This window comes from Entelurus aequoreus, linkage group LG04 (genome assembly GCF_033978785.1).
Source record: "Entelurus aequoreus isolate RoL-2023_Sb linkage group LG04, RoL_Eaeq_v1.1, whole genome shotgun sequence".
NCBI classification, from domain to species: domain Eukaryota; kingdom Metazoa; phylum Chordata; class Actinopteri; order Syngnathiformes; family Syngnathidae; genus Entelurus; species Entelurus aequoreus.
The window spans coordinates 33549321-33560125 of record NC_084734.1 but is presented as its reverse complement, the minus strand read 5'-3'; the positions used below and the strand labels follow the sequence as shown (position 1 = coordinate 33560125).

The window sequence follows — 10805 nt, the reverse complement described above, 5'->3', positions numbered from 1 at the left end:
AGGTAAAAACTTGACTATGGAAACAAAAGGCGCGCACAAAGGCGGAAATACAAAACTTGGGTATAAACACAAAACTTGCACAAAGGCAGAAACTATGAACAATAAAACAAAAACACTAACTGTGGCATAAATGAACAAAACTTACTTGGCAAAGAACTGTGACATGACATGAAGTAGAGGGATGAAAAAGTGCGAGGTCGCCAGGACGAACAACAGAAAAACAATGGACTTAAATAACACAGACATGATTAACAACAGGTACGTGACTCAAAACGTGAAACAGGTGCGTGACATGACAGGTGAAAACTAATGGGTGACCATGGAAACCAAACAAAACAAGGAAGTGAAACCAGGAACTAAAAAAAGAGTCCAAAAACCAAGCAAAACAAAAACATGATTAACACAGACATGACAGAGCCCCCCCTTACGGACAGATCCCAGATGTCCCAACACAAAAAAATGAACAAGAGTCATGTGAGGGCGGGAGGGGGACATGGCGGTGGGTCGTCAGGCCAAGTGGCCTCAAATCCACCGAGGCATAGTCATGTGGCGGCGGCGAGTGGAACGCCGCCGCCACAGGCGAGGTGGGCGACCCGGGAAGGGCCACATCCGTGGCAGACGATGAAGTGGGCGCACTTGGCGTGGCGGACGACCAGGTAGCGGCCATATCCGTGGCCGACGAGAAGACAGGCGCGTCGTCGTCATGGCAGGCGTAGAAGCAGCAGATGAAGCAGGCGGCGAAGCTTGGCGTGGAACGTCGGGCGGCGAAGCTTGGTGTGGCGCGTCAGGCGGCGAAGCTTGGCGTGGCGCGTCGGGTGGCGAAGATTGGCGTGGCGCTTCGGGCGGCGAAGCTTGGCGTAGCGAAGCTTGGCGGGGCCATGGTTGGTCTTGGACTTGGTCTTGGCATGGTGTGTCTTGGTCTTGGCGTGGGGGGTCTTGGTCTTGGCGGCGTGGCGCTGCGACTGGCGGCTCTTGGCGGCGTGGCGCTGCGACTGGCGGCACTTGGCGTCGTGGCGCTGCGACTGGCGGCACTTGGCGTCGTGGAGCTGCGACTGGCGGCACTTGGCGTCGTGGAGCTGCGACTGGCGGCACTTGGCGTCGTGAAGCTGCGACTGGCGGCACTTGGCGGCGTGGAGCAGGTAACGGAGCTTGGCGTGGAGCTGCGGCTGGTGGCGCTTGGCGTGGAGCTGCGGCTGGTGGCGCTTGCCGTGGAGCTGCGACTGGTGGCGCTTGGCGTGGAGCTGCGACTGGCGGCGCTTGGCGTGGAGCTGCGACTGGCGGCGCTTGGCGTGGAGCTGCGACTGGCGGCACTTGGCGTGGAGCTGGGCCCGTTGATCGCCTTGGAGCAGGGCGTGGAGCAGGTGGAGGTGGCCTAGCTGGAGGTTGCGGCTTGGCAGGCCGAAAGACCGGTGTTGGTGGCCGAACCGGAGGTTGCGGCTTAGCAGGCCGAAAGACTGGTGGTGGTGGTCGTGCTGGAGGCTGTGGCTTGGCGTGACGAAAGACTGGTGGTGGTGGTCGTGCTGGAGGCTGTGGCTTGGCGTGACGAAAGACTGGTGGTGGTGGTCGTGCTGGAGGCTGAGGCTTGGCGTGACGAAAGACTGGTGGTGGTGGTCGTGCTGGAGGCTGTGGCATGGCATGACGAAGAGCGACCCCACCTGAACAGTCCCCAGCCCTAGCCCCCCCCTCAAGGAGCGGATCCCAGACGCACTCCCTGCGGTCTGGAACCGTCTTTTGGGGGGGGGGGGGGGTGGAGGGAGGTCAGGAGGGGGGCATGAAATCTGGGTGACTGTGATTGACTAGACCTGATGTTCAAAATCATGTTTTGGTAGTGCTTTATCTTGTTCTTTGAGTCTTTTGTTGAAGGCGGGTGATCAAAAGTAAAAGAGTTGAAAAAAAAAAATCCTGGTCTGAAACGTCATTTTGGAGCTGCGGAGCTGGCAGCAACCTGCTTCCGCCCGGAGTGGGAGGAGCCTGCGGCAGCGCCGCATGCTTTCCGCTCGCCTTCCCTGATGTCCTTGGTCTGGAGCGGCGCTTCCGGGACTGCGGTGACGCAGCGCCGTCCTCGGACCAAATGGAGCTCAATGGCACCAGATTTCCATCTGGCCCCCACATCAGGTCTCTGCGCTTCCCGGAGGAATAACGCAGCGTCTCTTCCTCCATCGCGCAGAGGACCTCCCACGCTGCCTCGTCAAAACTGTCCAACTTTCTTGCGGAGAAACTCTTATGCTGGCGACCTACTGTCACGACTTGGTTCTTGGGTCTTGTTTCTCCGGAAGGCAACGGAAAGTTGGCGCGGGCAAGACGTGAAGTTATATACATGGTTTAATATTAACACTCAAAAAAGAATAAACAAAAAGCGCTCACAGCGGAGGTAAAAACTTGACTATGGAAACAAAAGGCGCGCACAAAGGCGGAAATACAAAACTTGGGTATAAACACAAAACTTGCACAAAGGCAGAAACTATGAACAATAAAACAAAAACACTAACTGTGACATAAATGAACAAAACTTACTTGGCAAAGAACTGTGACATGACATGAAGTAGAGGGATGAAAAAGTGCGAGGTCGCCAGGACGAACAACAGAAAAACAATGGACTTAAATAACACAGACATGATTAACAACAGGTGCGTGACTCAAAACGTGAAACAGGTGCGTGACATGACAGGTGAAAACTAATGGGTGACCATGGAAACCAAACAAAACAAGGAAGTGAAACCAGGAACTAAAAAAAAGAGTCCAAAAACCAAGCAAAACAAAAACATGATTAACACATCCATCCATCCATTTTCTACCGCTTATCCCTTTTGGGGTCGCGGGGGGTGCTGGAGCCTATCTCAGCTACAATCGGGCGGAAGGCGGGGTACACCCTGGACAAGTCGCCACCTCATCGCAGGGCCAACACAGATAGACAGACAACATTCACACTCACATTCACACACTAGGGCCAATTTAGTGTTGCCAATCAACCTATCCCCAGGTGCATGTCTTTGGAGGTGGGAGGAAGCCGGAGTACCCGGAGGGAACCCACGCAGTCACGGGGAGAACATGCAAACTCCACACAGAAAGATCCCGAGCCCGGGATTGAACCCAGGACTACTCAGGACCTTCGTATTGTGAGGCAGACGCACTAACCCCTCTGCCACCGTGCTGACTGATGATTAACACAGACATGACAAATAATACATGACAAAATATGAAAAATTAAGAACAGTTCACACAAATAAAAACATTAATGATGAAAAATAAAAATACAAAAAATAATAATAATAATAATTAAAAACACAAATAAGAAGTACATGATGAAATACAAATTGTAAATAATACTAAAAATAATAATAAATAATACATTACAAATATTAATAGACAAAGAACATTCTGAAAGTAAATACAAACAATATATTAATGTAACATTAAAAAGGAGTATACAAAACCAACTTTTCTTATGTATTGGCATCTGTTTTTGTGTATTTGGGATCTGCATGAGTCCAGAAAAATAAAAAAATCAAACAATGGAGGCATGGCGGAGATATTTATAAAACAATCTTGCCTTCCTTCATACTTCCTCCAAACGATCCGTTTGGAAATTGCCCTCTTTGTGACGTTTTTCCCCAAGTGTGACGTCAGCGGGTATCTCCACTAGTTTTGCGCAAGTTATGTAGTCAATTATTTTTCTCTATCCTCTTGTTGTGGGGCAGACTGGCTCGTACATGCACGCTGTTGCCATTACTTACACAAAGTAGATATAGTGAAAAAGTATATATGGTTCTGACTTATATCTGTCAGTAGACTCCATATGGAAGTGCTAAAAACTACAACATGGCTGACGGGGAGAACACGCAGTCGAAGTGGAGGGATGTTAATAAGACCGTGTTAATATGAGCCCTTTCAATGAAGCAACACATTTATCACACGAAATTGCACAAAAATACACAAGCTAGATCAGGGATCGGCAACCAAAAACGTTGAAAGAGCCATATTGGACCAAAAATAAAAAAAACAAAACTGTCTGGAGCCGCACAAAATTAAAAGCCGTATATATATATATAATATTATATAAGTCTTATAATGAAGGCAACACATGATGTAAGTGTCTATATTAGCTATAATAGCCTACTATCAAAATGACTATCTGTCGCAAATCTTCGTTGACAGAAATGTTGAAATGTATTAGACATTAGAAACCATTAGTAAATCAGAGGCTACTCAGAAGGTAAGACTACTCCTGGAAATCACTGTCTTAGAATGGCCAAAGGTATAGATGTGTGTGTCCAAGTTAAAGGAAACGGCAGGCTGTCTTTTTCTAATAGATTTATTACAATCTTTGGCAAGCTGGGTAATATTTGCTGTAGTCTGGAACAACATGGCACACAAACAACTATCTGAAGTGCAGCCAATATTACATACAGATAATGTGTCATGAGACATGCAAAACTAAATTATATACAAAGAGGATAAAAGTAAAGGAAATTAAATGAGATCAAATATACCTTACAGGGGCCAGGAAATGCGAGCATATAACCCCAATTCTTGAGAGTTTGCACTGGCTCCCTGTTCATTTTAGAATTGATTTTAAAACATTGCTGTTTGTTTTTAAAGCTTTACATGGACTGGCACCTCAGTATATCTCGGACCTCATCCAAATTTACACTCCTGCGCGCGCTCTGAGGTCCGAGAGCCACCTCCTGCTCGTGGTGCCCAAGAAGAGACTTAAAACCAGGGGCCACAGGGCTTTCTCTGTGGTTGGCCCTAAGCTCTGGAACACTCTGCCCCTCCATGTTCAAACTGCTTCCACAGTGGAGTGTTTTAAGTCTCGTCTTAAGACCCACTTTCATTCTTTGGCTTTTAACACTACGTGAGTTGTGTGGTCTTCTGTCCTCTCTGCGTTTTTTTTAATATAAATTTTGATTTCTATTTACTGTTTTAATTGGTTTTACCCTTTAAAATCGTTTTTAATCATATTTATTTTTATATTGGTTTTATATTTATTTATTTTTTGTATTTATTCAGTCATTGGTGGAGCATAATATTGTTTTTAATATTGTTTTTAACATGGCTGTGCAGCACTTTGGAAACATTCTTGTTGTTTAAATGTGCTATATAAATAAAGTGGATTGGATTGGATTGGATACCTACAAATGAGGCATAATGATGCAATATGTACATACAGCTAGCCTAATTAGCTTGCAGTCATGCACTGACCAAATATGCCTGATTAGCACTCCAACAAGTCAATAACAACAACTCACCTTTGTGCATTCACGCACAGCATAAAACCTTTGGTGGTCAAAATGAGACAACGAAGGAGTGGAAGATTTTACATGTAAACAAACTGTTGCGTCACAGTCCACACTATGGTGGAAAATAGTCTCATCAGTGAAGCATACACACAAACATATTAAACAGTGGGCTTTCTAACAATTGGAAAGGTTTGTGTCATGTTTGTCCTCAAACAAAAAACATACTAAAAAAAAAAAATCTATATTTTCCCCCCATTTTTTTTCATTTTCAATCCTTTTTTAAAAAGGCTCCAGGGGGCCACTTGGGCGGCACTAAAGAGCAAGCATACGGCTCGAGAGCCACGTGTTGCTGACCCCCGTACTAGATACATGTAGATAGATAGATATACATTATCTACCTGTCTTTCTATACCTACCTACCTATCTATTTGTCTATTAGTGCAGTGTGTGGGTGCATGTTTACTTGGTGGGATCTTGTTGTTCCCTGCAGGAACCATGACAAGAGGCGTCTTGTGCTATGTGTGTCGATACAAGTACGTCAGCGATGACACACAACATGTCCGCTGCCTTGATGTTCTCTTCTCTTTCTACTTAAAAAGCTTCTGGTTATGGGCCTGCTCCAGGCTGACCTTGGCAGCGGGTCAAGCGGCATCATTTCCATGTCGTTATGGGGCTAATATTTGCCGTGTTGTTAAGCTTGAAGGAATCCCTTCCTGCCGGAACGCTTGGGGCCCATTTCCTTAAAGACTAGCACATCAAAAAAAAAAAAAATTAAACGGGCGGAAGTGACTCACGGACTCGTCCCCAGAGTTGAGACGTTGCGGCTAAAGTGGCGCGTTGACAGGTTGAAAACAGGATATGAGCCGTGTAGCTGTGTGTTTATTGCAGATGGCAGAGCACTTAAGAGCAGGCATGGCTGACGGCTCTGATAGGCAACAACTGTAAATGCACTAATACAAGTATTTACTACATGTTTAATATAAAGTGTGTGTACTAAAGTGACTTACTCTTGCTCAACTTTATTGAAGCCCAGCACAGATGCCCTGTCCCAGTTGCCTAGGACCCCGCCTGAACCCCTAGTGGTGGTCACGGTGCTGCCTGATAATAAATGGCAAATTAACACTACAACAGTGTGAAAAACACCTTCAAAGCTTTCTGAGATCGCTTTATTCTTTACTCTACTGTATTACCTTTATAGTGTAAGCTATACAATGAAACCAATTGAGGTACCCAAGCGGTCTTCTCCCAAACCCAGGGTCTCGTCTTCGGACCATGTCGAAGTATTTTACTAAAACATTGTTTTAACATTACGAGTATTATACGACATTCTCATATTCACTCACATAGCCAGCGATTCAATCATGTTTTTATAAGAGAAAGCCACTTTCAATAAACAGTCAGCGGACCGCGTTGCTGTCAAGAGCAATCCTATTGGTTCACCAAAACAAGTTAGCCAATCACATTCGGCGATGATGTGACGAAGAATAGAAACACTTCCGCCTTCTTAAAAGTTGCCTTCTCAAACGTCGCTAAAATGACACAAAGATGTGTCTGTGTAAAACTTCAACCGGTGTTTGTTAGTTAGATGGGTTGTTTCTTAATTTCGTCTCCGTCATCTATGTACACTAATTCTTATATATAGACAATTAAGTCTGAAGCCTACATGTCAGGATGGCCGAGCGGTCTAAGGCGCTACGTTCAGGTCGTAGTCTACTCTGTAGGCGTGGGTTCGAATCCCACTTCTGACATCACTTTTTGTATATCTTTACTTTTGTAAACATACATTTTATTTCAACTAATGGATGGATGTGTTTTTATACACAAATTGCAAACACTCTTATCACTAATACAGTACAAAGCAGAACGTGAAACATGGCAGCTAACATGGTGTTGTACTCCTGCCAGCAGAATAAACTCCAATACTGGCATGAACGTGAAAAGTAAAAGAGCGATCTGCTTGGCTAACCCCCATTCACCAGATTTGGACTGATTTCCTTATCTGATGCCGTGCCAATCTCATTACTGAGGGATTAAGCGCTGCAGGTTCTACCTGAAATATGGAATACGAAACTCCCCTAGTCAAATTGCATGCATGAATTGGGATTGTAATACTGTATGCACCAGGGGTGCATACAGTATTATTGTGATTTAGGGCTATATAAATAAACATTGATTGATCATTGATTGATGATACTGTATGCACCAGGGGTGCCCAAACTGTGGCCCAGGGGCCAAGTGCGGCCCGCCGAAGTCTTCGGTGCGGCCCGTGAAACATCAGAAGTTTAACAAGAAGATTGGTGATCGAGTGATGGAGCCTCCCTCTTGAGGGCGAAGACAGATTCATTGGTCAGTGACCATGAGTTTCATTTGCAAGGGAGTTGGGCACAACATCAAACTATATAACACAACTTTTCCCACTCATGGTCTAAATCAGACCTGGGCATTGTGCGGCCCGCATCCGGCCCTTTGTACGTCCCTGTCCGGCCCGCGTGAGGCCAATTATAAATTACAAAATAAATTTTAAAAAGCATCTATTTCGAGTGTGCAATACAACGGTGCTGCTTTTGTTTTGAAAAGCGTTATTTGTATTACTTCTGTGTGGACGTATGCTCGTGCGCGCAGCGGCAATCTCAAATTACAAAATAAATTAAAAAAACATCTTTGTCATGTGTGCAATACAACTGTGCTGCTTTTATTTTGAAAAGTGTTATATGTGCGTATGTCCTGTTAGTGAAGGCGTACAGCGACAAGTGATGCCCGGTTATCCCCAAGACGCTAAAAAGAGAAAAGTTGATGACGAATGGCGTGTTTTCAACAAGACATGGACTGCCAAGTAAAGGTAAAGCCGTGTGCTTATTTGTGGTACACACGTTGCTGTGTTTAAAGAATATAGTGTAACGACCTGCTGAAGTAGATGTTGTCTTCTTGAGTTGCGTAAATGAGGAGTGAGGAGACGTGCGTGTGGAAGGAACGAGATATGTTGAGCTGTGTTAGTATAGCTTGCTCAATAAAAGTTTAAAAAGAGCGTCAGACTTGCTGTGCACTTCTTCTGGACGCTACAATTGGTGGCACAAGTAAAACTTTGCGCATACTGCGCTGTTTGTGTGCTACGTCATCGGGAGGTACGTGCCACGTGAGGAGCTCGCCGCAAAGAGAGAGAGAGAGAGAGAGACAGAGAGAGAGAGGGAGAGAGAGACAGCGTTTACAGGTGCAGCCACGCTGCTTGCCACGGGGGGAATTCCGCCCTCAATGAAGACTCCCAGGTTTGATGGCAAGGCGAACTGGGAGGCATTTCATCCCACTTCTGACATCAATTGTAGCGTCCAGAAGAAGTGCACACCAAGTCTGATGCACTTTTTAAACTTTTATTGAGCATGCTATACTAACACAGCTCAACTTATCTCGTTCTTTCCAAAAGGAAAACCAATCCTCACTCCTCATTTCCGCAACAGCAACGCTTCCTCCTTCTTCGCCAATCACCTTACAGGCGTGCTACGTTCACAACAAAGAGGATGCAGGATGAAGTGACAGAAATTGAAATTTTTGTATTGTAATATACATCAGGAAGTGTTGTGTAAGAAAGTGTTAAAAATAAAACCATCAAAAGTCATCTGCTTTTGTATAAAGATAAGTTAGGTTAAATGAAAATGTTATTATTATTATTATTATCTATCTTACGGTATATCAAAAATAATTTGAGCAAAATTTAATTGAAATATTGTCGGTGTGGCCCTCCAGCAGTGCTCGGGTTGCTCATGTGGCCCCGGTAAAAATTAATTGCCCACCCCTGCTCTAAATGAACAATAACCAACAAGAAAAAATCAACACACCTTGTGCTCATTGAACTTTGTGGACATTATAAAACACGTTTATATAGATTAAAATGACACTCAAAACACTCACCTACTTTTAAAATTTCACTTCTTTTTTTTTTCTTTTACAACATATGTATGAATACGCCAGACTTAAATATGTTGAAGTAATCTTGGTTTTAAAGCAGCGAGTGTTCCAACAGTTGGTTCCACTTGTCAAGATGCAAAGCTCCTGGCAACCTTATCACTCAGCTGGTTGGACGCTAACGACTTGTGATGGTTGAACTGCAGCCAGGAGCCAGGAGAGCTAAGCTGCAAAGAGAGCACACGTTTCACGTGTATGTATGTGTATACGTATGTAAGTATGTATTTATGTACAGTACAGGCCAAAAGTTTGGACACACCTTCTCATTCAATGTGTTTTTTTTTAAATTTCACGACTATTTACATTGTAGATTGTCACTGAAGGCATCAAAACTATGAATGTGGAGTTATGTACTTAACAAAAAAAGGTGAAATAACTGAATGTTCTAGTTTCTTCAAAATAGCCACCCTTTGCTCTGATTACTGCTTTGCACACTCTTGGCATTCTCTCGATGAGCTTCAAGCACACCTGTGAAGTGAATACCATTTCAGGTGACTACCTCTTGAAGCTCATCGAGAGAATGCCAAGAGTGTGCAAAACAGTAATCACAGCAAAGGGTGGCTATTTTGAAGAAATTAGAATATAAAACAGGCTTTCAATTATTTCACCTTTTTTTGTTAAGTACATAACTCCACATGTGTTCATTCATAGTTTTGATGCCTTCAGTGACAATCTACAATGTAAATAGTCATGAAAATAAAGAAAACGCATTGAATGAGAAGGTGTGTCCAAACTATATATATATATATATATATATATATATATATATATATATATATATATATATATATATATATATATATATATATATATATATATATATTTATTAGGGGTGTAACGATATATCGATAGATCGATTTATAATTCTAAATTTTAAGTATATCGATCTGTGCTCGGCGAGTTTGACTTCCGAAAGATTGGTATCGATCCAAGATCGTTTTACAAAAGGAATCAATCGATTTTATTTATACGAGAACAAGAAAAAAAGATTGTATATAAGAACAGCAGACTTTACATAAAGTTCAGCACTTTTAATAATAAGGACATTTACCGTTAAGTCTGTTTTACTGTCTGTGAAGTCAACAAAAATGGTGGTCAAGAAAGGTCATAACAAACGCAAACGCAACAAGACAATATCATAAATTACAACACAAAAACTTTCAGCTACAGCACGATTGCAAAAGCCACAACAGAGACAAATGCCACAACACAATAATGTAAAGCTGCAACACAACTTTAGGCCGAAAAAGACGTGACTGACAAAACGAAAGGGACAGCGGAGCAAGTTACGGCGACACAAAGACTTAGGGAACACAACAACTGGCTCACAAGGAAAAGTAATTTGATGAGAAATAAAGAAATAGAAGAGATGGATGAAGGAGACTATGGAATTTAGGAAGCGATGGGCCAACACCACCAACAGGGGTGAGGGGGCATACAAGCTTCCACACACCTGGGACGCTGTATATATTATATAATTTATATATAATATGTAAATATTACATTTGTGTTACATCTTACATTGCTACTATGGTACATTTTTAGTCTACTTTATACCTGCATTATCCTTTCCATCCTTAGCCTTTCCATCATTTGTAACTGAGCTGC

General features: G+C 43.5%; 1 long non-coding RNA gene and 1 other non-coding gene across 2 annotated transcripts in view; one reads left to right on the top strand and one right to left on the bottom strand.

Moving 5' to 3' along the window:
* Positions 1-6336, bottom strand: part of LOC133648495 (uncharacterized) — a 22178-nt gene extending 15842 nt beyond the window's left edge. Inside the window, exon 1 of the long non-coding RNA XR_009825877.1 lies at positions 6248-6336. This is a non-coding gene — a long non-coding RNA (uncharacterized LOC133648495). The remainder of the gene's footprint in view (positions 1-6247) is intronic.
* Positions 6337-6905: 569 nt separating this feature from the next.
* On the top strand, positions 6906-6988 carry trnal-cag (transfer RNA leucine (anticodon CAG)). Its single transcript has one exon. It is a non-coding gene; the product is annotated as a tRNA-Leu (tRNA).
* Positions 6989-10805: the final 3817 nt, after the last annotated feature.